At 47.5% G+C, this 22,965-nt stretch overlaps 2 protein-coding genes across 6 annotated transcripts in view; one reads left to right on the top strand and one right to left on the bottom strand.

The window, feature by feature from the left end:
* LOC149341147 (retinol dehydrogenase 14-like) overlaps window positions 1-22,965 on the bottom strand; it is a 243,055-nt gene that overhangs the window by 118,814 nt on the left and 101,276 nt on the right. The window lies entirely within an intron of this gene.
* The window catches only part of LOC149341146 (uncharacterized), a 147,765-nt gene continuing 139,208 nt past the window's right edge, over window positions 14,409-22,965 (top strand). For all 4 annotated transcript variants that reach the window (XM_089543036.1, XM_089543034.1, XM_089543035.1 and 1 more), the window contains exon 1: window positions 14,409-14,590. The gene's annotated coding sequence lies outside the window, so the exon portion shown is untranslated. The remainder of the gene's footprint in view (window positions 14,591-22,965) is intronic.

The following is a 22,965-nucleotide window of genomic DNA, read 5'->3' as shown; positions in this document are numbered from 1 at the left end:
AGTGCACCCAAAAACTCAAGAGTGTAATCAACAGAGACGCGGAGCCTTCAGACAACCTCGAGCTCGGTACGCATTCCGCCAAAGCGCTGCGCTGCGCTACTTCGGAGCACGGACGTTCACTAAAAAGCACCGCTGGCTGGCAGTCTGGTAACTGTGGAGGAGGGCCTATTTCCCATGAGTCAGTGCGCAAAAGGGCCCTCGGCAGCGGCGTCAGAGGAGGATGGCTTGCAGAGGCTGAGCGCACTCCCTCCTAGTTTTTTTACCTCCATGTTTGCCATCAATTTCAGATCCTTTGCGTTCTGAGAGCGCGGATTTCAGAGCGGGCTGATAACGAACGGGTGCTGCGTTTCCTGCACGCGATCGCGCTGTTCGATGGCAGTACTTTTTTTTCCGGAAGGGATCCGCTGCTCCCGTTACGCCATTCGAAACTGCCGGCAGGTCTCGCCCGCTTCGAGCACTGCTCGGAGGCGCGGAGTGGCTGGCTTCTTCCGCGTCACCCAAATACGCGCATTACGTGGTAGAGGCAACCCCGACCCGTTTGGCTGCGGCGGCGGCGTCCGGCGCTGCACGTAGGCATCCCCGAATCGGGGCTCCGATCGCTCCCCGCGCGCTCCACATAGCCCGGCTTGACACCTTGGCCTTGTTGCGCGGACAAGCTACGTCACTGCCGCCACGTGCAGTGTTTTCGCTAGCTTGAGGGCGCCCGTGCAGCCCAACGTCCTTCGCGCATTGCATGTTGCGGCAAGACTGGGGAGGAGGCTGAAATGTGTTTACTAGCGGCGGAGAAAAGGGGGCGGCTCGCACGGCGGCTTGCGCTGCAGGGAAGACAACGCAAGAGGGAGGCTGGCTTAGTATACCAGGGGTTCGTTTTTGGTTCATAGCTAACGCAAAGCGCGCAATGAGACACGGACAAAACGATGGTTGTCTGTTGTCTTGCTCTGTCCTTGTCTATTTGTGCACTTTATGTTAGGCGGGAAGATAGCTGCGCCGTCACTTAGAGGGCAGCTTATGAGAAGCGGAACAGAAACAATGAGTGGACATTAAAGGGGTACGAAGAGGACATGGACAAAAGGCTGGATGCAGTTGCGGGAAATAGAAATGACGAGGCTAAATTAAGGAATATCGGTACGGATGTACGAAGATTCGAAATTTGTGAATAGCGAATTGAATACCCTTGTATTCGATTCCCTGACTGAATCAAACAGTGCATGATCAAAATTAGTCGAAACTAATCGATCCAGTTCCGGAGTTACGAAACATTTCTCAATAATTGGCGCAGTGTTCGGAAATGTACGCCGTAGTTCTCCTCGGCAGCTTTACACCGCACAGAATGCTGAGGCGATCGCTCTGGGTGGGACATGGGTTTGTAGCTGGAAGTAGCTGAAGTTTAGCGCCGCACAGCAATGTATTCGTGTGCGCTGTTGTCATAATGCTATAAGGGTGCGCGGATCGCACTTTTTCGAAACTATCGATTAGGAATACAGCAGTCAAGAAAATTTTTTTTTATGGGGTTCAACGTTCGAAAGCTTCTCAGGCTATGAGGGATGCCGTAGTGGAGGGCTCCGGATAATTTCGACCACCTGGGCTGACTCGCACATGGGGACAACTTTTTCTGACACAGGACAAGGAGAGAGACTGGCCTTTGTCCCCATGCCCTGGGGTGTGGGCTCCCGAGCTCTAGGAACCTGAAACCACCTCTCCAACCTCCCCCTTCGCCCCTTCGCACCCCTAGCCCGAACGACCTGCCTAGCTTTTGCTGCATTGCCATTAAAAGTCGTCCACGAGTATAGCATTTCTCCTCCATCTAAATGCGACCATCGCGGCCAGGATCAAACCCACGTCTTTCGAATTGACAGTCGAGCACCATCACCACTAAGCCAACGCGGCGACTTTTAGTTAAGACCTGAATCGAACACGATGAATATTGAAAGAACCGATATACGAATCATATTTGGGGAATTATTCGGTACTGGTATTTTGGAAAGGTATTTTTCCTATGCTTATGACATGTCGGTCACGGTGTGAACATACCGGCCATGTTGCGTGCCCTCAGTGGTAACCAGTGTTGCGCCTTTCCACTGCTGCAGCCTTCATTCCATAACGTATACGCCTAGATTCCTTTCGACCGCTTTCAGGCTACCTCCGCTCTTTAGAGCATGCTTGTTTTTGTCCATATTAAACTTCCTTACGTCGGTTACCTTTCGCGTATTGACTAACTCTGACAGCTCTGCCAGTTCTATTCTGTTAATGGGGTTAGAGGCTTTCATGCTTTGCTGTTTCTTAATCAGATCTTTCGTCTCCTGAGAGGCCTTGCCAGTATCCTGTCAAACCATCCTACCGCCTACTTGTACTGCGCCCTCAATAATAATAGCTGTGAGGTTATCGTTCATTGCTTGAACATTATGATCGTCGTCCTTGGTTAAAGTCAAATATCTGTTTTGCAGTGAAATCCTAAATTCCTCTACTTTCCCTCTTGCCGCTAACTCACTGATAGTCTTCTTCCTCGCTAGTTTCTGCCGTTGCCTCTTCAAGTTTAGGCTAAATTGAGACCTTACCTCTTTATATGGTGTCTACATCGCACGTTTCCTATAGGGCCTCCATGGTGCCAGGGTGAGCGCGCAATATATAAAGGCCTTTCATTTTTTGGCTTGCCACTGGGGTTCTTTTACGTCCACTGCTTGTTTTCCACGTCCACTGCCACGTCCCTCTGCTATTTCTAGAGCCTGTGCCATAATCGAGCACTGTCTGGTCTCCAACCTGCTTCTTGCTTGCCTTGGCATTGAAGTCGCCCATCAGTACGATGTACTGTGTTTTTACATTACTCAGTGCCGCTTCTGCGTCATCATGGAAGCATTCGACGATCCGGTCATTGTGGCTGGATGTAGGCGGGTAGGCCTGCACCACCTTCTGTTTGTACCTATATTCAGCTTAATTACAATAACCGCGATCTCCTAGCATGAATTACTCTGTGTTGCTAGCTATATCCAAACTGATGACGAATCCCACGCCAAGTCCTCGTCTGTCCGCTAATCCACAACGGTATAGCACGTGTCCTCCCTTCAGCCCTGAATACGCCTCATCTGTCCTAGCCTCATTGAACCCTATAACCTCCCATTTAATGCCCGCCATTTGCTCGAACAGCACTGCTAGACTAGACTCACCGGATAAGGTCCTAGGGTTAACCGTGGCGAAGTTCAGTTTCCAATGGCGGCCTGTCTGGAGCCAGAGATTCTTAGCTCCCGCAGCTGCGTCACAGGTCTGACCACCGCCTTGGTCAGTTGCTGTGCAGCCGCTAGGGATTTAGGGCCGTGGGTTAACTGGTGTATCTATATATAAAGCGGTGGCCAAGTACTACACCAGGGTGGCCATATCCTGTTCCGGTGAAGGAGTGCATTTTCTCAGTTCTGCTGATCGAGATCAGGTCGTATTTCAGGCCTAGCGAAGCAATTCCATTGACACCCGGTGTTTTCTTTTTTTCAGTCCAGTAAAGCATAGCGCGGCATGGGATTCGAACCCCGGTCCTTTTGCAAGCTAGGCGGACGGTTTACCTCTACACCGTTGCTTCTTCCCGGCAGTCACGAGAGCGTAAACAACAGACGCTGCACAGTTCAGAACAGCGAATGCAAAGAAACAAAAGTTGATAGCCTCCGGTTACCGCTAACATAGGAACCCATCGCTACGGCTTCCATCATAACAAGTTTGGTTCGATGCAGAATAAAACTTTGTTTTATGAAGCCGCAGTATATTTTGTATACTTATATGCAAAAGTTTCTGTGTGAAGCAGTGAAAAATCTTTTTGGCTGTTGGAAATTCGCATTAAAGAAAAAACATCTTTTAAAAAATTCTGCTTTCAAAGAAGGGCAGTTTTCTGCAAAATGATGTGACAAGAACCAACAGGAACGTGACGTTGAAAGATTTCTTAAGTATTTATCGCTCCTTTTTGCAACCGCTACCGAAAATTCGTGCTTAAGATGGGTAAGTTTCTTTAGTTACTAGTTGAAGCTGCAGGTATTCAAAAATTGGGATAAATGGAGAAATTGAATTTCCATTTAGATAAACCATCATTGCCAATTTTCTTTAAAATTTTTCTTAAATACCGTTATGGCTTGGCAATTCTATAATAACGATGAAGTGTTGCTTTATATTGCTTTCAAATATTTAAGTAAATGCCTATTCAAACCATGTTTTGCTTAGTTAGCTATTTTCCCATTGAAGAGAGAAACTATCACGAATTCGTATTCGCCCTTTCTGAATGTAGTTGCATTTAGTTAGCACAATTGCAGAATTTGAAAAATAATTTCGAAGCTTGCTCATCACCCCTCTTTTACTACTTTCAAGCGTTAATAAGGTCACATTTTGCTCACTCGTTCCAGGTGTCGCTAATAAGAGCAAAAGAATCTTATGTATACTTCCTAAGATGAATACTGTAATGTTATTTTAACGTTTATTTATAGTGTTCATATTGTTTATTGTATAGTTTTTATTGTTATTTTATACGAATCTTATCACATCACTGACTCCCCACAGAAATGATCGTCTGTCCGCTTTAAGGCGCCCTGTTTTTTCGAATGTGAATATAATACCTTGATTTGAAAAGGCATCTTTAACAGGAAAGTCAATTTAGATATTTATGCCGACTAGTGAAGGCCTTTACGCTAAGCAGGGTACTCTATGCCACCCCTTATCTCAAGTTTGCGAAACAGAAGAGGACAAATTGGATAGCATGTTACTGCAGGCCTACAAAGCGACCCAAAGACTCCCACTCAATACCTCAACCAAAAGGCGTATGAGGTTAGGAATACACAACACCTACATTGAACTGAAAGAGCCCATTTAATGGCTCAAACGGCGAGATTAGCCAATTTCAGAACTGGCAGAAGTATTCTAACCAGTACTCTCGACCACTTAATGCCACCTCTCAGCACCAAGCTCTTTCCGACGACTAAAATGTTTTACGATCACTTAAATGAATTTAGGCTCAGGCACAGGCCGGTGCGGGCTCAAGTACAACAAGACAGCGACATAAAATATTCTTTGGCAGCGCTCTTTATGCCACTAACGTATTTATTTTGCTTCACTGAACAAAAATTCTTCACTCGCATTTTTGGCTCTTAACTGGAGCACCTTTTCGCACCAATGTTTCACGGCTTCGTTATTCCTGAAGTGCTCTTCTGCAGTAGCTCTGCATTATAAGAATGTAGTCGGTTTACGCTACTGGCAGTCCTTTAACGCCACGCTGAAATTATGCCCGCGCTGAGGTGACTTCGAAGGGTCTGTTGAAAGCAAACAGTCATTTATGCGTTTTCAAGGTGAGTAGCTTTTTAGAGTCCTCTGACATCACCAGCTGATAGGCCGTGTTTAGATCCTACTTCGAAAAGCACCGCCCTCCGGCAAGTGAGGCTAGCATCTCATCAAGCCTATAGCTATACCCGGTACTGCTCTGTGTCTAGAACAGCTTTCAGCGGTGCTGTCGAAGCGAAATTACAGCTATACCTTTGCGTGCGGGGCAGACAAGGCAAGGGAAATGAGGAGCTCGTTATGATATACATATATGAAGGTAGCCAACAGCCGCCGAGACGATGTAGCGTAGGGGAGTATTTCCCTTTTTTAAATTTTTATTCTTGATCAATGGGAAATAAGTGTGTAAGTATTTTATGGATGAAAGATGATTGCAAATTAGAATAAAAATGATTTTCGGCAGACATTTAAGACTGCTTACGTGTGCATTATTTACGCGTAATGTTTGTACCATCGGGGACAAAAGTGGTATACTCCACGCCGCGGGAGCCGGAGGAGCGGAAAACTGCGGCATTTTGGCGGGCTAAAACACGAAACATTGAAACGAGCCAAGCGACATGCCTGCTGATAAAAATTACGAGGAACTTTAGCGGCTAAAGTGGTGAAAGGCGAAAGCCTGAGTGCCGCATTCTGCTACGCGATTCTTCACTTCACATTCTGTTGGTGCATTAATTAACTGCCAATTAATGACGCTTAAGCTTCGCCTTTAGGAGTGAAACGCGACAGCGTGTTGTAGCGCTGCCACGGAGTCCAAGGAACGCCACCACCCGTTCGGCGCGACGCGTTGCCCTTTGAACGCAACGCTTTTTGAGGAAAGGAAATGGGGTTGTAATTTTCTGTCATCTCGGTGTACACCTGAGCCGCACCGTACAGGAAGGGAGGAAGTGTGAGTGAAAGAAGAAAGAGGGACCGTAATGAAGAACATGAAAATTGTATTTGAGGAAAGGAAATTACGCATTAACTGTCTCACATATCTCAGTAGACACTAGTCGAAAATTGTATTTGAGGAAAGGAAGTTGCGCAGTAACTGTCTCACATATTTCGGTGGACACCCGTCAAAATTCACGCGCGGTGACGTCACGACAACTTGGACCAATCTGAAACGCGGACAAATACGCCTTGGTCGTCGGTAAATTGGTTTTCGAGGAAAGGAAGTGTATCTCTCTCTCATATCTCGGTGGACACCTAAACCTCGCCGTAACGGGAAGGGAGGAAGATGGGAGTGAACGAAGACATCGTATTCACTAGACGCACCTTTGTTCTTTCCAAAACATCGAGCTGGCATGGCGGAGTGGTAGCGTGCTCGACTCGCACTCTGGAGACCGGGGTTCGATTCCCAAGCTCGGCCAGTTTCTTAATGGGTTTTATTTATTTATCTGGTCTGACTAGAAAGGTTAGACTAATTGGTTAAGTAAGCAATTAACTAAACTCAGTCAAACTTAGTTGGAGCGTCACTATACGGTCCCTTTAATTGGTTGCATGGTAGCCAAAGTACAATTGGCCCCGTTTGAAATTCGCGCACTCTGACGTCATGACCCTCTCGACAAATTGAAAAGCGTGACATTTCTGTCGACAGCTCCTGCTTACAACGATGAGGCATTAAAGGCTTCCGCCTTAAAAAACCGAGCACGCGGTTGGCGTCTTTGTAATGTTAGAAATGTGGGACGCCCAGTTCAGGGAATTAGAGATGGTGACACCAAGGTATTTATAAGATTCAACAGCGGAAATTACGGAGCCAGAGATATAGTAATTTGGTGGAACAAAGGACCGCCTGCGATGAAATGTAATTAACGATGTTTTATTAGTGTTTAAAGACATGAGCCATTTGCTGCACCAAGATTCGATGTAGTCCAGGTCTGCTTGCAATATTTCGGGATCGCTGCTGTTAGTGACAGGCCGGTAGATTACGCAGTCGTCGGCAAACAATCGCATGTTAGAAGTGATACCAGTAGGCAAGTCATTAATGTAGATTAAGAAAAGCTAAGGGCCGAGTACTGTGCCTTGTGGCACACCAGAAAGAACGGGGTGCAAGGGGGAGAAGTGTCCATTAGCATGTACGAACTGTTGACGGTTAGTGAGGAAGCTTCGTATCCAATCAAGAATGAGAGGGTTAAGGTTCAGTCGTGAAAGTTTAAGAAAAAGCCGTTTATGGGGAACTTTGTCGAATGCTTTCTCAAAATCCAAAAATAATGCATCCACTGGTATGTTAAGGTCTAGGTTAGTACTAACGTCATTAATGAAGAGAGCTAGTTGAGTGTGACATGACATACCTTTTCGGAAACCGTGCGGAGACGGATGAAAGAAATTTACTGATATAAGGAAATTGACGATGTGAGATTAAATTACATGTTCCATTAACTTCGAACAAATGCTTGTGAGGGATATGGGACGATAGCTGTTGCATGAAGATGGCAAACCTTTTTTTGGTACTGGAATCACCTTGCCTACCTTCCAGTCCTGTGGCACCACTCCAGATGATAATGATTGCTGAAATATGTACGAGAGTATTAGGCTTGTGATATTTTTTGTGTTCTTGAGTAGTTTGGAGTTGATCCCGTCAACACCGGCTGAGGATGAGACCTTAAGGTTGTCTATTAAATTCTCGATGCCAATAGCGTCAAAGGTAACGGCAGGTATGACTGGGTGATTGTATTGCGGGAAATCTGGGAGGTTATCATCAGGCTCATTAGTAAATACGGATGAAAATACGGAATTTAGAGCTTGAGGCACTGCCGGATCAGGAATAGGATTGTTGTGTTCGTCGAGAAGAGATAAGGGATTGGATTGGGTTGGGTTAATAATTTTCCAGAATTGTCTAGGATTTGTGAGTAGCATATTAGGCAGCGTATATAGAAGGCGCGCTTGGTTCTAGTGATCAGCGATTGAAGTGTTTTGTCAGTGGTGTAGTATTTTTCCCAAGCGGAAGGGGTGTTTAAGCGTTTAGCTGTTCGATATTCTCTTTTCATTTGCTGCTTAGGCATTTTAATGTAGTGTTGAACCAGGGGGACATTGATCTTTCGCTTACGGTTAAGGTGGGAACGTGTGCATCGATGAGTTCGTGCATTTTGTGTTTGAAAAGCGACCAGTTGGTTTCAATGGAACGAGTGGTGAAATCTGTTAGATACGACGTGCTAAACTCAGATAACTTATCATTTAATTTTGCGTAATCCCCTTTATGATAAAGTGTTAGTTTCTTCTTAGCTTTTTTGGTATGAGGTAGCTGGCAGTAGATCGAGGCCTGTATTATTTTGTGATCACTAATGCCACGTAGATACGTAAGGGAAGATATGTTGTCGGGGTGGGAAGTGAGCACTAAGTCTAGTATGTTCGCGGAATGGTTATCTTCTCTAGTAGGGATGGAAACAAGCTGGGATAACCCGAATGTAAGGCATGCATTGACGAAATCGCTTTCGGCGTTATTTTTAGCTGTTGTTAATGTGACATCAGACCATGTGATGGCAGGAAAGTTAAAATCACCAAACAGGAAAATGGAGGCTTGGCGGTATGACGATGTTAAAGAGTGAACGGCGTTGTAGAAGTGTTCAGAAAACGACGGATCTGCGTCTGGGGCTCGATAGAAGGTTCCGATAATAATGGGTGGGTATGATATGTTGCATATTACAAACACGGCTTCTAAAGAAGAAGTGATGTTAATTAGAGTGCAGTGGAGGGAGTGGTGGGTAGCTATGAGTACACCACCGCCGCGCCTATTTTCGCGATCACGCCGGAAGATATTAAATTCAGGAAGAAATGAAAGAATTTCTGTGTCGTGGATGGTTGGGTTTAACCATGTTTCAGTTAATATGATAAGCTTGCTTTCCATCGTGCCGATAAGGCTACGAAGTGTCAAGCTTGGGTAGTAAACTTCTTATGTTAGTGTACAGAAATGATACGGCATTCGTATTATGAATCGTGCTGGTGTTGCGGTCTAGCTTACGGGGTTATTGGGACGACTTTCTGCATAGTATGGTTAAATATGTACGCTTTGTTGTTGATAATGAGTTTGTCATGACGCAGCTTAAATGTTTTCGGTTGTGCCTTGTACGGTGTACGGTGCTCTACTACTGGTAGAGCCTCGGAGCGATATTCGGGGTCGTGGGTTCGGATCCAACCGGCGGCATGTGGTTGTTTTTTTTTATATTCTGAAATCGATTATCTTTCAACGATAAAATCTTCACACTATTAGTATTTCCCATTCATCCAAAATACAAATCTAAAAAATGGCTGAGGCTTAGCTAAGGTTAAGCCTTGTCAGATGCGAAGCATATTGATGGCTAGGCTTGGTAATACATGGCTTTCCTTGGTTGAATACTTGGTCATGTTAATACAACCACTAGAAGCCTTCGTCGTGGGGGAAGACAACGGCATGGCTACAGCGGAACGCCGACTAACCCCGAGACGCGCGTTGGGTGAGCGCCTGGATTGCCACGGAAGCCGCGTCCGCCTGCCCGGTGGAGCGAGCGTTTCACCTACACCGAGTGTGAACGCGCGTTCGAAATGCGCGGGAATGCCGCTCGAGGACATTCCGGCGTCTGTGCGATCGCATCGTTCTCCCTCTCCCAGCGTGTGACGGCGATCTGTCGTGACGTCATCGTGTCACGTGGTTGGTCGCGTACAGCTCCGAGCAACGGCGCGAGGTGGGGGACCTGTTTCTCATCTGTCATGACGTCATCGTGTCACGTGGTGTGACGTCATCGTGTCACGTGGTTGGTCGCGTACAGCTCCGAGCGACGGCGCGAGGTGGGGGACCTGTTTCTCATCTGTCATGACGTCATCGTGTCACGTGGTGTGACGTCATCGTGTCACGTGGTTGGACGCGTACAGCCACGGTGACGGCGTGGGGCATAGCTCTAGCAATATGCTTCGCATAAAAAAAATCTCTGCCTCTCCTGTAACCGAGAGTAGAATAAGCATGAAATGTTTACGGGCCTAATGTCATCTCGGTGGACACCCGAACCGCACCGTACAGGAAGGGAGGAACGCCACCACCCGTTCAGCGCGATGCCTTGCCATTTGAACGCAAGGTTTTTTGAGGAAAGGAAATGGCGCAGTAATTCTCTGCCATCTCGGTGGACACCAGAACCGCACCGTAAAGGAAGGGAGGAACGCCACCACCCGTTCGGCGCGATGCCTTGGCCTTTGAACGCAGCGCTTCTCCCCCGGGCCCCTGTGCGCCTGCGCGGCTTTGCTTCGATGCGCGAAGCCCCTAAGAGATCACGTATGACAACGAAGTGTATCGTGGCATTTATGTGATTTTTGCACGCGTTATTAGAAATCGGAAATTATAATTCCGTGCATTATCAAACGCACAGCGACTGATATCTTGATAAACATTGAGAAGGCACTGGCAGCAGTTATTTTTTGTGACTCCTTTGGAGACCAACCGGCGCTTGCATGCCGGTCGCGTAGGAGGGCTTAGAGAGAGAGTCATTAAATCTCGGTAAATCTCGTACGATGCCCGGATGTTCTCGTTTCAGAGCCCGGATGATGGTTCTCGGTCTCGACGTGACGTCACCACACTGCCGACAACGGGGGCTAAAAGCATTTCATGCTTAAAAGGAAACACTTCCCTATGCTACTTGGTTTCGATGACTGTAGGCTTTCTTCATATGTATGTAATAACGGGCCCTCATTTCCCTTTCCATGTCTTCGCCATACGCAAAGGTATACCTTGAATTTCGACGTCGACGGTTATGGGACGTCGGATTTCGTGAGATAGCATCTGGACGCTGCCCGTGTCGTCGCTTTGGAATGTTCATGTGGACTCGCCGGCTTCTGCCTGGTACCATGACAGGCACGCTGAACGTGACCCTTCTTGCTACAGTTCGTGCACTTATCTGCGATATGCGGACGGGCACAGCAAAAATGCCTGTCAGAGCAGCAGCGATATCACTCGAGACACCGGTTCCTTTTCGACGCGTCTTCGATGCTTATTTTGCGACAGTCGCCGGCGCTTTCTTTCGCGTGCGCTTCCTGGGCGTTTTTCTTAGCTTCTTCTAAAGCGCTCTAAACGGCTTTTTGGAATGCCAGCATTTATCTTCTTCAAATAAATGTAACAAAATAACAGTATAAAATAAACTGCGGACAAATACGTCGCGAAGCGATTCAGGCAGAAAGGTGCCAAATTCACAGGTTTGAGCGAGTTTTCTGCGCTCGGCTATATGCGTATAGTCTGCAACGCTTTCGTTTTGGACCTACAACTGTCAAGTATTGCTCACTCTCCGATCACAGACACTCTCGGGGTCAAGTGATTACTAAGGAATTCAGTGAGTTGGTCGAACGCCTTGTGTGATGGCTTATGTGGTGCGGTTCACAACATTGTTCACAGGGAAAAAATGAACTCTAATGTTCTTCCTAGCCAGTCAGTTTCGACTAGATGCTGCCCAATCGAAATACTTGTCTTTTGTCGCTGGTGCGGTTGTTTCTAGCCATGCTCCTCCGAACGTTGCCTCGGTGCTTGTTCTACTTCGTTTCAGCCACGGTGTAAGAATGTTTCAGCGCTTCTTCCGTGCGTCTTGCCTTGCTTCTGCCATCCTCGTCGCCAGTTCTGGTATTCGCGGTTCGCAAAAACCAGTGTTGTAGGAGTTAACGAAAAAAAGTAACTAAATACGTTACTCGTTACACTAAAAAAAAAATAGAACGCGTTACCGCCCTACGTTACATACAAAAAAAGGTAATGCGTTACCGTTACCGTTACCGAAAAAAAGTATCGCACGTTACTTTGCCGTTACTCCATGGCCATAAATTTTAATCAGTGCGTCTTCGTTGTAAGAACTCAAGATAACAATTTTATAAAGCTCATACTTCATATAATTCCAACTTCACAAAGAAAACATAGCTGAACTCGACAAATTTACAGTAATTCTGGTGTGCTTCTGCTTACGAAATTACGAGGAAATTGTGTAGCAATAAAGAAATGCTCAAACCTCATAGTTCCGGAAAAAATATATTTGCGCACATAAACAATCTTTCTTTACTAGAACCTGCACAATTATCGCAAAAATACGAGTGTTTACGTCAACGTGTTCAAGCTCAGCTTCGCTCGCTTAGGAACTCAATAACCAGAAACGTAGCCGCAGTTGCAATAGAAACAGCCGGTTGACTGCAATCCCCTTTTCTGTGCTGTACCAATGTACTATTTCGACGGCTCTCTTGGGGCCATCTTGAAGTAAACTGGCGACATTCCTGAGTTTGCTCAGAAGAGGAACCTGTTTCCACCAAGAATGCGAGAGTGTCGCATGGGAACGAGACCTTTTGGTTGGAAAACAAGCTTGCGCAGAAACTCACTTACAGATTTCTGCAAATGGTCAATTGGTGGCTCGGCATGCGTCCACTATTTAGAGAGTTGTGTGTGTGAGTGGTTTGGGGGTGAAGACAAGTGTGTGACTGCGTGTTCGTGCTTTCTTTTCTTTTTTTTTTTAGTTGAATGCGTCGTCAAGGGCAGGTGTTTTTTGGCATGCATGAGAGCCGCAGCAAGGGTCGTCGAGAACACCGGTAGATTTCATTTATCTGCAACACCATTTTCGCCGTTCTTTTTTTTTGAAAAAGAGGCGGAGAGGGACAATTGAAATAAAAAGTAACTAGTAACGTGACACCTCACGTTACCGGAAAATGTTAACGCAAGTACGTTACCCGCTGCAGTTCCGAAATGGTATCGAGTACGTTACTAAGTTACCGAAAAAAGTAACGCGTTACCGACAACACTGGCAAAAACCAAGAAGCAATAAGAAGGCTGCGAGGACCTCAGTGGGCGGCAGCAAGGATACTTTCTGGCTGCGCTCATGCAGGTGCTCTCTTTTAGTACAGCCCTTGCTGACGTCAACAAACTACGGCGGCACGTATGAGTGCCTACATATTCGGGTCTGCCGTCGCTGCGTCGCCTTTGAAACGGGGAGGTACGGGTGCCATCATGATCATTTTTTCCCCTTTAGATTCATCTAACCAATATGTCTAATTTACAGCTGCTGTCTCGAAATCTTTCCTTCCAAAAGAAAAATAAATTTTCTCGACTTTTACGCAATCCAGTTTTGAATTCTGATCTATCTTTGCGTCACTACCTTGCTTATAAACTACCAATCTTCCAATCGTTTTTTACTAACGCCTATTGCAGTTTCATTCACACTAGCTTGGTTGTTTCTAAACACTAAGGCCGCAGGTAAAGTGAGTGTGACTCTATCGACATCTGGATGTACACTGCCACATTCTAACTGAATAAATGTTCAATTATTTCTGCTGATTTACTTTGAGCTTGGCGCATGACAGCCTGAGATGCTTATGCGTACGTAAACCCGACACAACAAAGCCCAGCACAAGATTTCTGCTGATTTACCACACACAGCACATGTGTCATCATCCTAGCTAATTTTCTAGTCGCTTCGCGCTTTAAAACACCCCGATCTTCTTTCAAACAGCAGAACGCTGCCTCTTGAATTATCGTAGAACGATTCCCTCCTGATCTGAGTTTTCTATTCTTTGTACAGGTCCACAGTCTGCCTCTTACCCATTGAATTAAACCACCTCTTGCACTCTGCCTTCTTTACCGGCCGTTTGAAGCTCTTATTTCCCCGTTCTGGTTCCCTGCATACTTGCTCGACAGTTTTCTAGTCGTTTTCCGCCACTTTGAATCAATGATGTTCCTCTACAAGCACTCACGTACTTTAACTGCTTATCTCTTTTCGTTCTGTTTCCTCTGGCGTTCATCATACAATATTTTACTTTGTAGTTCCCGCGCTTCAAACGATGCTGAAACTATGTCCTCCTGTACCTCCTCATTAGTGGTTGTGCCGTGAGCACCGAATGGTAATCTGCCGACTACTCTCTGATTCATTTATAGGTTAGAGTGAACTTCTGCCCTTAGCCACAAAACCACATTCCCACAAGTAAGCCCCGGCATGATTGTTCCTTTCCACATACCCTTCAGTACGTCGTGCCTACCGTAACAGAATAGTGCCCTATGTGTTCTATTCTCTCCGTACATGCAGCGCCATCGTAAGGCTATTATCTGAAGCGCTCATGCTAACAAGTGTTCTCACTCACGTTGGATGGCGCCACATGTCACGTTGATCGCGCAGCCGGAAATGGTTTTAGGTTGATCTCAGCGGCAAGCCAGCAACCAGCTACGGCGGGGAGGACTTGCCGCCGACGTGAAACGGGCGATGTGGCTGGTGAGGTTTCGTGGCGTCAAAAGTCATTTAATCGGCGAAGCACCGCAGTGAGTGTCTTCGATGGAAACGATCGGATAACTGCTCGCAGGGAATACTATTCTCCGACTCCCGATTCGTCTCCATAGCATGTAAGTCGACTCTTTGTATGCACACTCGACGCGCGAGGTCCGCAGTACGCCTCTCCGCGCGCGCTCACGCCTTTGCCTTACTTCGCTGTCTGGGGGGTCGCTTCACCTGCGTGTAGAATCTTTGGCTAATGAAACGCCGGGCGGCAAAGCGCCAAGTTTACTTTGTACAATGAAAGGTGATGCCGTAAATGAATGGTCTGCGATATATACTTTGCGTAGCCAGATCCGCGCGCCTCGTTTTTGTAGAAGTCGGACCGGACCTGTCAAAAGAGCCATGCCGTCTCCGGGCGAAGGCCACGCTGCGCTTTGCTTTGTTGCGGGCCCGGAGTCCCTGCAAAGGGGCGTCTGTCGCCGGCCGTCGTCGGGCCTCACCGTGAAGCTTTCTCAGTAGCGGGAACTCTCGCTTTCCGTAGCGGGTTTTTCTCCCGGGATCCCGGCGAAGTCATCCAAGCTGTTATGTTCCTGGAGCATGGATCCAACTCCTGCTCGGGCTATGAGTCACCCGGCCTGATATGAGGCGGCACGTTTTAGCAGCCTCGTCACGCGCGGCCCGAATGTCTCTGAACCTTGGCTGTTTTGATTTGTGCGGTGGTAAGCGGTGCGGCAGAGCCTATATGCATGAATCAGCTGGGATAGGCGCAACTACTCTACGGTACACACGGTCAGGTTAATTCAATTAACTGCGTAACAATTGCTTTCCTCCTGCAGAGCTCTTGCACTGCATTCGCTCCAGAAATCATGCGCAGACCATGATTGACCGGTTGGAGCGCGCGGCTACTGAGCCGAAGGTCCGGGGTTCGAACCCGCCCACGGCGGCTGTCTTTCGATCGAGGCGAAACTCAGTAAGGCGCCCTTAGGCTGTGCGATGTAAGCGCACGTTAAAGAATCCCTGTTAGTCTGAATTAATGCGGAGCCCCCGTCACTACGGCGTCCCGCATAGCCATTGTGTTGCTTCAGGACTTTAAACCCTACAATTTAAAATTTTTAGCACGAACGGGCCTGGTCGAAACGTATACAATGCACCGTTCCTTTCTGTACACGGCACGGCAAAACCATTCGGCTTGCGCTTCCCCAGTTGCCGCTGCACCACTCACGGACCATGGAGCATATTTATGTTGATTCGCACCAACCCTGCTATAAAGAATATATCTTCGTTGGACGCTTTTACGATTATCATCTGTGTGTGGTATCGTTTGCCGAAAATATGTGATCTGCATGGCTCATGCCGGAACAGACGAGCGCAACGTTTTGTAATCTGAGGAAAAACGGAGTGCTGCCTACAAATAGCAGTATATTGAATGCACTCTCACTATTTCTGGTGGACATGCGCAACGAGATGACCTTGTTTCCTGAAGCAGCGATAGCCGCAGTAATATCGTGGACCGTGGAGGTTATGTTACGCATGTGACGAGCAGCGAGCGAGCGATAGAGCGCTGTCCAGGTTGAAGAAAACATTACGGTAATGTTATAAAATTTTCGCGCGAGTTGCAATAACGTTATGTTATCTACATAAGTGTCATGTTCTGACTAGACGCATACCCTTAATTTCACTTTCGAAAGGTTAATACAAAGTCCAGGGTTCAAATGTAATGTACGCATCACAACTGTGACACATTACATTTTTTTTTAAACTTCTGTGACGCAGAAAAGTCTCACTTTTGGTAAAGTAATGGTGTTCTTCAACTAACACAATTGTTCTCTTAAACCTCGTGAGTTATGCCTGCCGTAGACTGCATACATAGCACCAAGATTTCACGAATAGTACTTTCTACTCCATAACGCCTATGGGATACTCTTCATGGCTGGGTGCATAAGATTGAGCCCATGGTATCAAAGTTGTGTGTCTGAGGTGGGCACTTCTGTTATTAGTTGGGATTTGGTAGTGCCGCCTTAGGTGCCCCTTTCTCCTATAGCAGTAAGCTCCGTGCTCTCACATTTGGCGCGTGTGGACCTGTATGTTTTACCGTTTTCGTGAAAGTTGCATGTATGGTGTTTAAAAATTTACGGCTGGGGAAAGATTACTCTGCCATATAGTTCCTACGTTTCAGGAAACTTCAAAAAAAGAAAACAAAAGTTCATTAAGAATAGTGCATTGACTTCTGACCGAAAAAAATCGCACTGTTATAACTTATCGGTGCTATCTCGCTGACAGGGCGTTGCATGTAACAGGGAAAGCGGGAAGCAAACATTCAGTCACACTGAATGGAACTAGTTCGCAACTTGAACTAGTGTTTTTTATCTCTAAAACTCGTACGTCTAAAACTGGATGCGAGCACGAACGCTGATCTCGGGTGCATGGGGTGAATTCATCGGGTAGGTTGCGTTGCCTGATTAGGATCGTGCGTAGTCCGGTGCTTAGGAAGATTCCAGATAAGCGCTAGGAGCACGCTCTGCAGGTGGAAAACACTGTCTTCATGCATTTTCTGAGACATCCGGGTACGAGCGAAAACATTGTTCCCTGGCAGGCGGCAGGCGCATGCTCTTCAGTGGCAGTTTTTACGTGCATTGTTACTATGTTCCGCTAGTTTTTCACCATCTTGGTTTTTATTCCTGCCGCAAACGTTGCACAAGTGGGTATTTTTGTTTGTTGTCTTGTGATGGAGTTACGGTGAGAGCCATTGACCTGCCTGCGTTGATTCGCTGCTTATCTGCTGCGCGCTCACTTTAGGACTCAGTTAATTCGCTGTATTAATAGCTAACTTTAATCACTCTAACGTATCCTTATCGCATTCAATCCCTAGAATTCCTTTGAGTCTTTGCTAGGTGACACGTAATTAGCTTCATTCGCTGCTATATTTAATTAGTATCGTAGGTATCAATGATCCCAGCTATTATCATGCGGATTCTTTTTCGCCAACTGAGCGAGTCCTCTTTGCAGTGGAGGTCGAGCAGTGAAACCTGCCGTTTAGATTTGCAGAGGCTCTCAGACGCAGCACTGGCATCACTAGCCTGTTCGTTGTCCTCTCGTTTTATCTGAAATGCAATCAAGAACTACCAGATGTTGCGGCTCGGGTTGTGTGACCATAGCTGCTCGGACAGAGACCTATGGAAAAACAGGGAAAACTCTACCTATACTGCAGCGTTTGCGCACTGGCAGAGTTCTCGGGCACATGAGGGTAGCAGGCAGGGCTGTAGGGAGACCAGATGGAAACAGTCTTGGTGCCTTGCTTAGCACCTCCAGTAACCTCATTCGTTCCCGATATTCCCGTGTTCTTCCCCTAAGTTCCTGACCGCGCCATCAGTAGCTGGCGGTGGCAGGTCAGTGACATGTCCCTTTCCAGTTCACTCACCCACTGCCCGAAGATGACCCTTTAATAGACGCCAATCGCGTTGTCGCTTACTACTTTTATAAGGGAATTTATGTGTTTGTTATAGGTTGTTCTAAGTAATACCTCTGAAGGGCTGCGGGAAGTTCCGTTCAGGTGCACGCTTTTTGCTTCATAACGTGGAAAGCACTTGCCACCCCATATCGTCACTTGAGAATCGCTGGAAAGCAAGAAGCACCTGCGATGCCTGCTCGAGGTTGCTGTGGCGCAACCTACTTGTGCGGCTGCGAGGGGCGCTTGCAGCCATGTGAGCGTAGGCTGTACCTCCTGAACTGTTGAATAAAACTTACAGGGCGGTCGGTACTGTCTAACGCGAGATTCAGCGGCAGCTCTTTGCTGTGGTGAACGTAAGCTCAAGGTGTTGTATATTCATCATTGTTTGTATTCGCTGGTGATTAAGGTGCGCGCGATTTCACAGTGTTCTGGCCACTCATCATGGTTCAATGCCGTGCCGCGTGGCAGTGACGTCATGTCTGACATCGATGCATGCTTACCAATCAGCGTGGCGCAGCGTTACTCCAACGCCAACATCTCGCACCCGGGAAACGTGACATAAATAGCTGTCGCTGGGAATTCCCCTGTTGTCCCATGAGATGTGAGCTCGTAGTAAATGTTGAAAGGGATGTGGCTGCGATAACATATCTGTTTTCGCCAAGCGACCGACACGGCTCGGCCATTTTATCTGACTAAGGGAGGTGTCCTGCATGCACATGTGCCGACATTGACTTTCAACTAGCATGGCTGGTTAGGTAATGACGGCGTGTAAATATGGGGTGTTGATGTATCAAAGGTAGTACGGTACATAATGGAAATTCAGAAGGAGGTCCCAGGCCGAAATAGTGATGGGGGAACCTCTTGTCATGGAAGTAAAAAAAAATAATAATAAACAGCAGTTGCAGCGTACAGAGGGAGGCAAATGAAACCGGAATCGAGTATTTCAATTAAAAAGTAGACAAACAAAAGGACAATAGAATATCTAAAACCCACTTAAAAGAAAGAAAAAAACAATGCAGGCTATCTTTAAAGAGGTACAGTGACCTAGATTAAACTCTTTACGGCAATTAAAAAAGGTAATCCGCATTGATCTGGTCAGAAAAATTACATACCATGCGTGAAGTTCGGAGGACGTGGGTTCGGTTCCCACCTGCCCTATATGGTTGTTTTTCTTCTACGTTGTTATAGACTATGTTTGATCCATGGAGTAATTACACGAATAATCTGCCATTAATCAACACAACAAAATTGAAAAAAAAAAAAAAAACATTTCCCTGCGCTTTCCTTGATCTTGGTGACTGTTGGCTTCTTTTATGTAGACATTTCTACAGTTATCCTTAGCGTTAGGTAACGAGTAGACCTCTGATGCAAAGCGCATGTGTTTGGGATGAGGAACAACGATAATCAGCGCGGAGGTAGAATGCACGTCAAGTGGGAAGCGCGCGATTACTAGGTCCTCACAGGCGGGACACCTCCGCGGCGGGGGCGGCAGCGGTGTGGACACGGGTGCGAAACATCCCACGCAGGTGGACGACACAAGGGCAGCCACTCGTTGCGCGACCCTGGCACAGATGATAACCGTTCTCCGCCGCTTATCGCCGGGCCTTTGGTCTCCCGCAATCTTTACTGCAAACGCTCTGCGGGGCGCTGCCATGGGGGACACACGGCTTTGCCTCGGTGTTAGCGTAGTTGCTAAGCTGAGCTACAGGCTCGAAAGAAATCAGGCATGGCCGCTCGCCACTTGGTTCTGAAAACCTGGCTGTTATGGCCCTACTAAATGGCCTAATGCTCAAGAAGAATTCATCGGCATTTGGGATTAGCGGAAAACCAGAAGTGTATATTGCCCCTTATAAAATGAGTTTACCCTTAAACGGGCAGTTGCCTCCGATGCAGTCAGCCATGAGCATGCAGAATTGGAATGAGTGTGACTGCCTCAATGTAGGCGCATTGGCAGTCGGACAGCAAATTCAACGCTTAGTCACTGTAATGTAAGTGATTTCGGCTGGACGAGGGGAGGGCGTAAGATGATGAAGTAACAGGCCGGCATGGTCCGCGTTTTAGGTATGGTCTGCATCGCAAGGGGCATTCTTGTGGCCGCAGTCATGGCAGCGGCCTCGACCTGGCCGCTGAAGCAACCCGAGTCCCCACATATTGCGGGCGAACTAGTGAAGCTCTCCTGAGCTCGCGTTTACTGGTGCTAGTATGTGGGCCTGATCCTGAAGCTCTACACGTTTGTACCGTAATGAGTGCAATTAAGTCTAAGCCCGGGTTAGTGTCCGTGCCAGTTCAGAGTGTCTGACTGCGTGACTTCAACTCACGTACGGTGAATCCACATACGTCTGCTTGATACTTAGCTCGCACGAGTGTGTCTATGAGCTGCTATGAGTGTCATGGGTATGTATGAGTTCTGTGTAGTCTATGGCTGAATTATCATTTCTGGCTCGACCTCATCCGAGTCGATGAGTAATACTGTCACTTCACGTCACTTCTGCCTCTAAGCGCACTAACACCGCCAGGCTACGAAGACATCAGCGAGGTCTACCCGTTTTTTTGGCTTTGTTTCGTGCGTGTTAGGGATGCGAACAAAGACATGGTGGCTGGAACCTCACCGCGCACCCTTGTCTTTTGAGGTTAGAAGGTGAGTCGACCGGGCCGCTTTCGATAGCAGCAGTTCTATCGCTGAACGTGGCCCACCGCCAAGCAAAGACGGCCGCGGCGCTGCAAACACTACCCGCGGCAGACGCGACGAGTCAGAAGGCAGCTATCTTTTTGCCGACCCTCTTTCGCATGCAAATGGCCGCTAAGGGCTGGGCAATTTAGGCCGGGCGCTTTGTTATCCCCAGGCGACGAGAAGGCAAGGGGCGGGGGCGTCTCTTGTGTACGAACAATGTACGCGGCGTAGGCGGCCCAGGAGATTGGCCCTAAGGTGCGAACAAGGAGCAGGCTCGGAAGGTGTGCGGCAACAATGGGCGGCGGGCCGCGAGCCGACGCCACCGGTTGCGCGAAGCGTCGGGTCGGCGTCGGCGTTCGTCGCTTCGCGCACGCAACCTCTGCGCCGCATTTCGGTTCGCCGCACAAACGCACCGCGCGAGAATGATTGCTCGAAGCTATAGCTGCTCTTTTGCGAGGGCCTCTGGCGAACATTACTCAGCTGTCGAGGGTTGGACAGAATCCTCGACAGCAACGGGGTGGAGCACGGCGATTAAAGAAAACATACATTTGACAAAGAGCATTGTGTACAAGGCACCCGTACGGGTTCCGAAACGTCAGTGTTTTGAAACTATCGTTGTTGTTTTCTTTTGGTGGGGGGGGGGGGGGGGGGGAGAGAGAGAGATGGGGGAGGTGGGGTAGTATTATGTTTTGCTTAAATCGCTATTATGTAGCTGTGCAGCGCAGATAGGTGGGCACCTTTAGGGTGGCCTCGCGCTGTTACTTGGCTGCTGTGGCGGCCAGCACAACCTATATACTGTCTGTAAGCTATAAACTGTAGATAAAAAAAAAAAGCGTCTTCCGGTTTGTTTGATCCCCTTCGGACGAGTGGAACGAGAAGGGCGGTCATCGCCGTCATCATCATCATCTCTCCTTGTGTTCTCCATGGGAGTAAGGCCCCTCTCCCGATGGCCTTCGATTTCTCATCTTTTTGCGCCAGCCGAAAATTGCGACATAAAGATTTCACACACCATATCGTCTGGCCCCCACCGCATTAGTTTGGCTTGTGCGACCTCATGGCTTTCGGCTTACGTTGCCTTCTCTCGCGCTCTGTTTCTGGCATGATATATTGTTTCAGCTGGGCTTGTCTACACGAGTCGCTGTGCACGCACGAGCGTAGTAACGTACCTTGTAGCGCCGTTACTTGGCATTGGCGCCGTCATTTCCGCTTTTACTCTTACTGATGGAGAAAGCATGCGCACGCGCTGATGAGCTTTCGGGAGTATACAATCTCGGAGACATCCGGCAGAGGACGTCGGAAATGTTTCGCGCAGCGTAGCCGTGACAGGAGTCACGGCCTCCATGAAGGATGCGGCCATTGTCTGAGCGATGCTGGAGCTGCGGCGAAAGGAGGGTCGCGCGTCTGGTTGCGTAGGAAAGGCGCAAATTTTCGATCTCGGGCAGCGCTGTCATCTCCCACGCGTTGCCGCGCTTTCTGGATTACCCCGCCCTCCGTGGGCCGAGCCCCGTTTCCTACCTCGCTCGATGCGACAGTGGTGGAAGCTGTGTCGCAGTTTTTGAATGCGAAAGCATTTTATGTCTCATTAAAAAACTTCCGTCTGCTGTCCATGGCAAGAAAATCCTCGGTGACGTCACCATGCTCTCGCATGACGTCAGCAGCAGACCATAACGTAGTGACGTCTACAGCAAAGAAGAAAGAAAAATTCTTCGGAAGGGGCGGGGAATTGAACCAAGGACCTTCAGGTTGCGAGGTGATCACGCAACCCACAGGCCACGAAACCGTTTTTTTTATCGTAGTATTTATTACACTGATATTAAATCGTATTTACGTTTACATAAACTATTTACGGACCTTTCGGGAAACGCCACGAAGGACACCTCAGAAAGACTGAGCAACATAGTACTAGATAGGAGGTAAGGATGAGCACATTATCTTGAGGGAGTACCACTTCGGTTTAAAGTCGGTCTGATTGTAAACTTCCCTCCGATGAACAGTCATTTGGCAGAACTAACTAACATCCTTGCATGGTGCCAGAAATGGGACGTGGCTTTAAACAAAGAAAAAACAAACTTCCTTCGCGTGACACGTAAAAAAATATTTTTGACCACAGGTATCATCTCGGACAAACACCACTACGCTTCTAAATTTTCCTTTTTCCCGCCTACCATCAGCGAATGGAATTCTCTGACATGATAAAATGTAAGCGCATAGTCATCCTGCATGCCTTTTTTATTTTTAGTTTTTCTTTTTATTTTACTCCTTGCCCATGTATCTGTGTTATCTAATATGTATTTGTTCTGCTTGGATCTGTAACATGATCTGCAGTATGAAATAAATAAAAAAATACATTTAAAAAATAAGAAATAAAAATAAGATTTTTGTCA

The sequence above is a fragment of the Amblyomma mixtum genome, chromosome 5, assembly GCF_055824585.1.
Source record: "Amblyomma mixtum isolate Tamu chromosome 5, ASM5582458v1, whole genome shotgun sequence".
NCBI lineage: Eukaryota > Metazoa > Arthropoda > Arachnida > Ixodida > Ixodidae > Amblyomma > Amblyomma mixtum.
The sequence above is the reverse complement of the archived record's forward strand: the minus strand, read 5'-3'. Positions and strand labels throughout refer to the sequence as shown.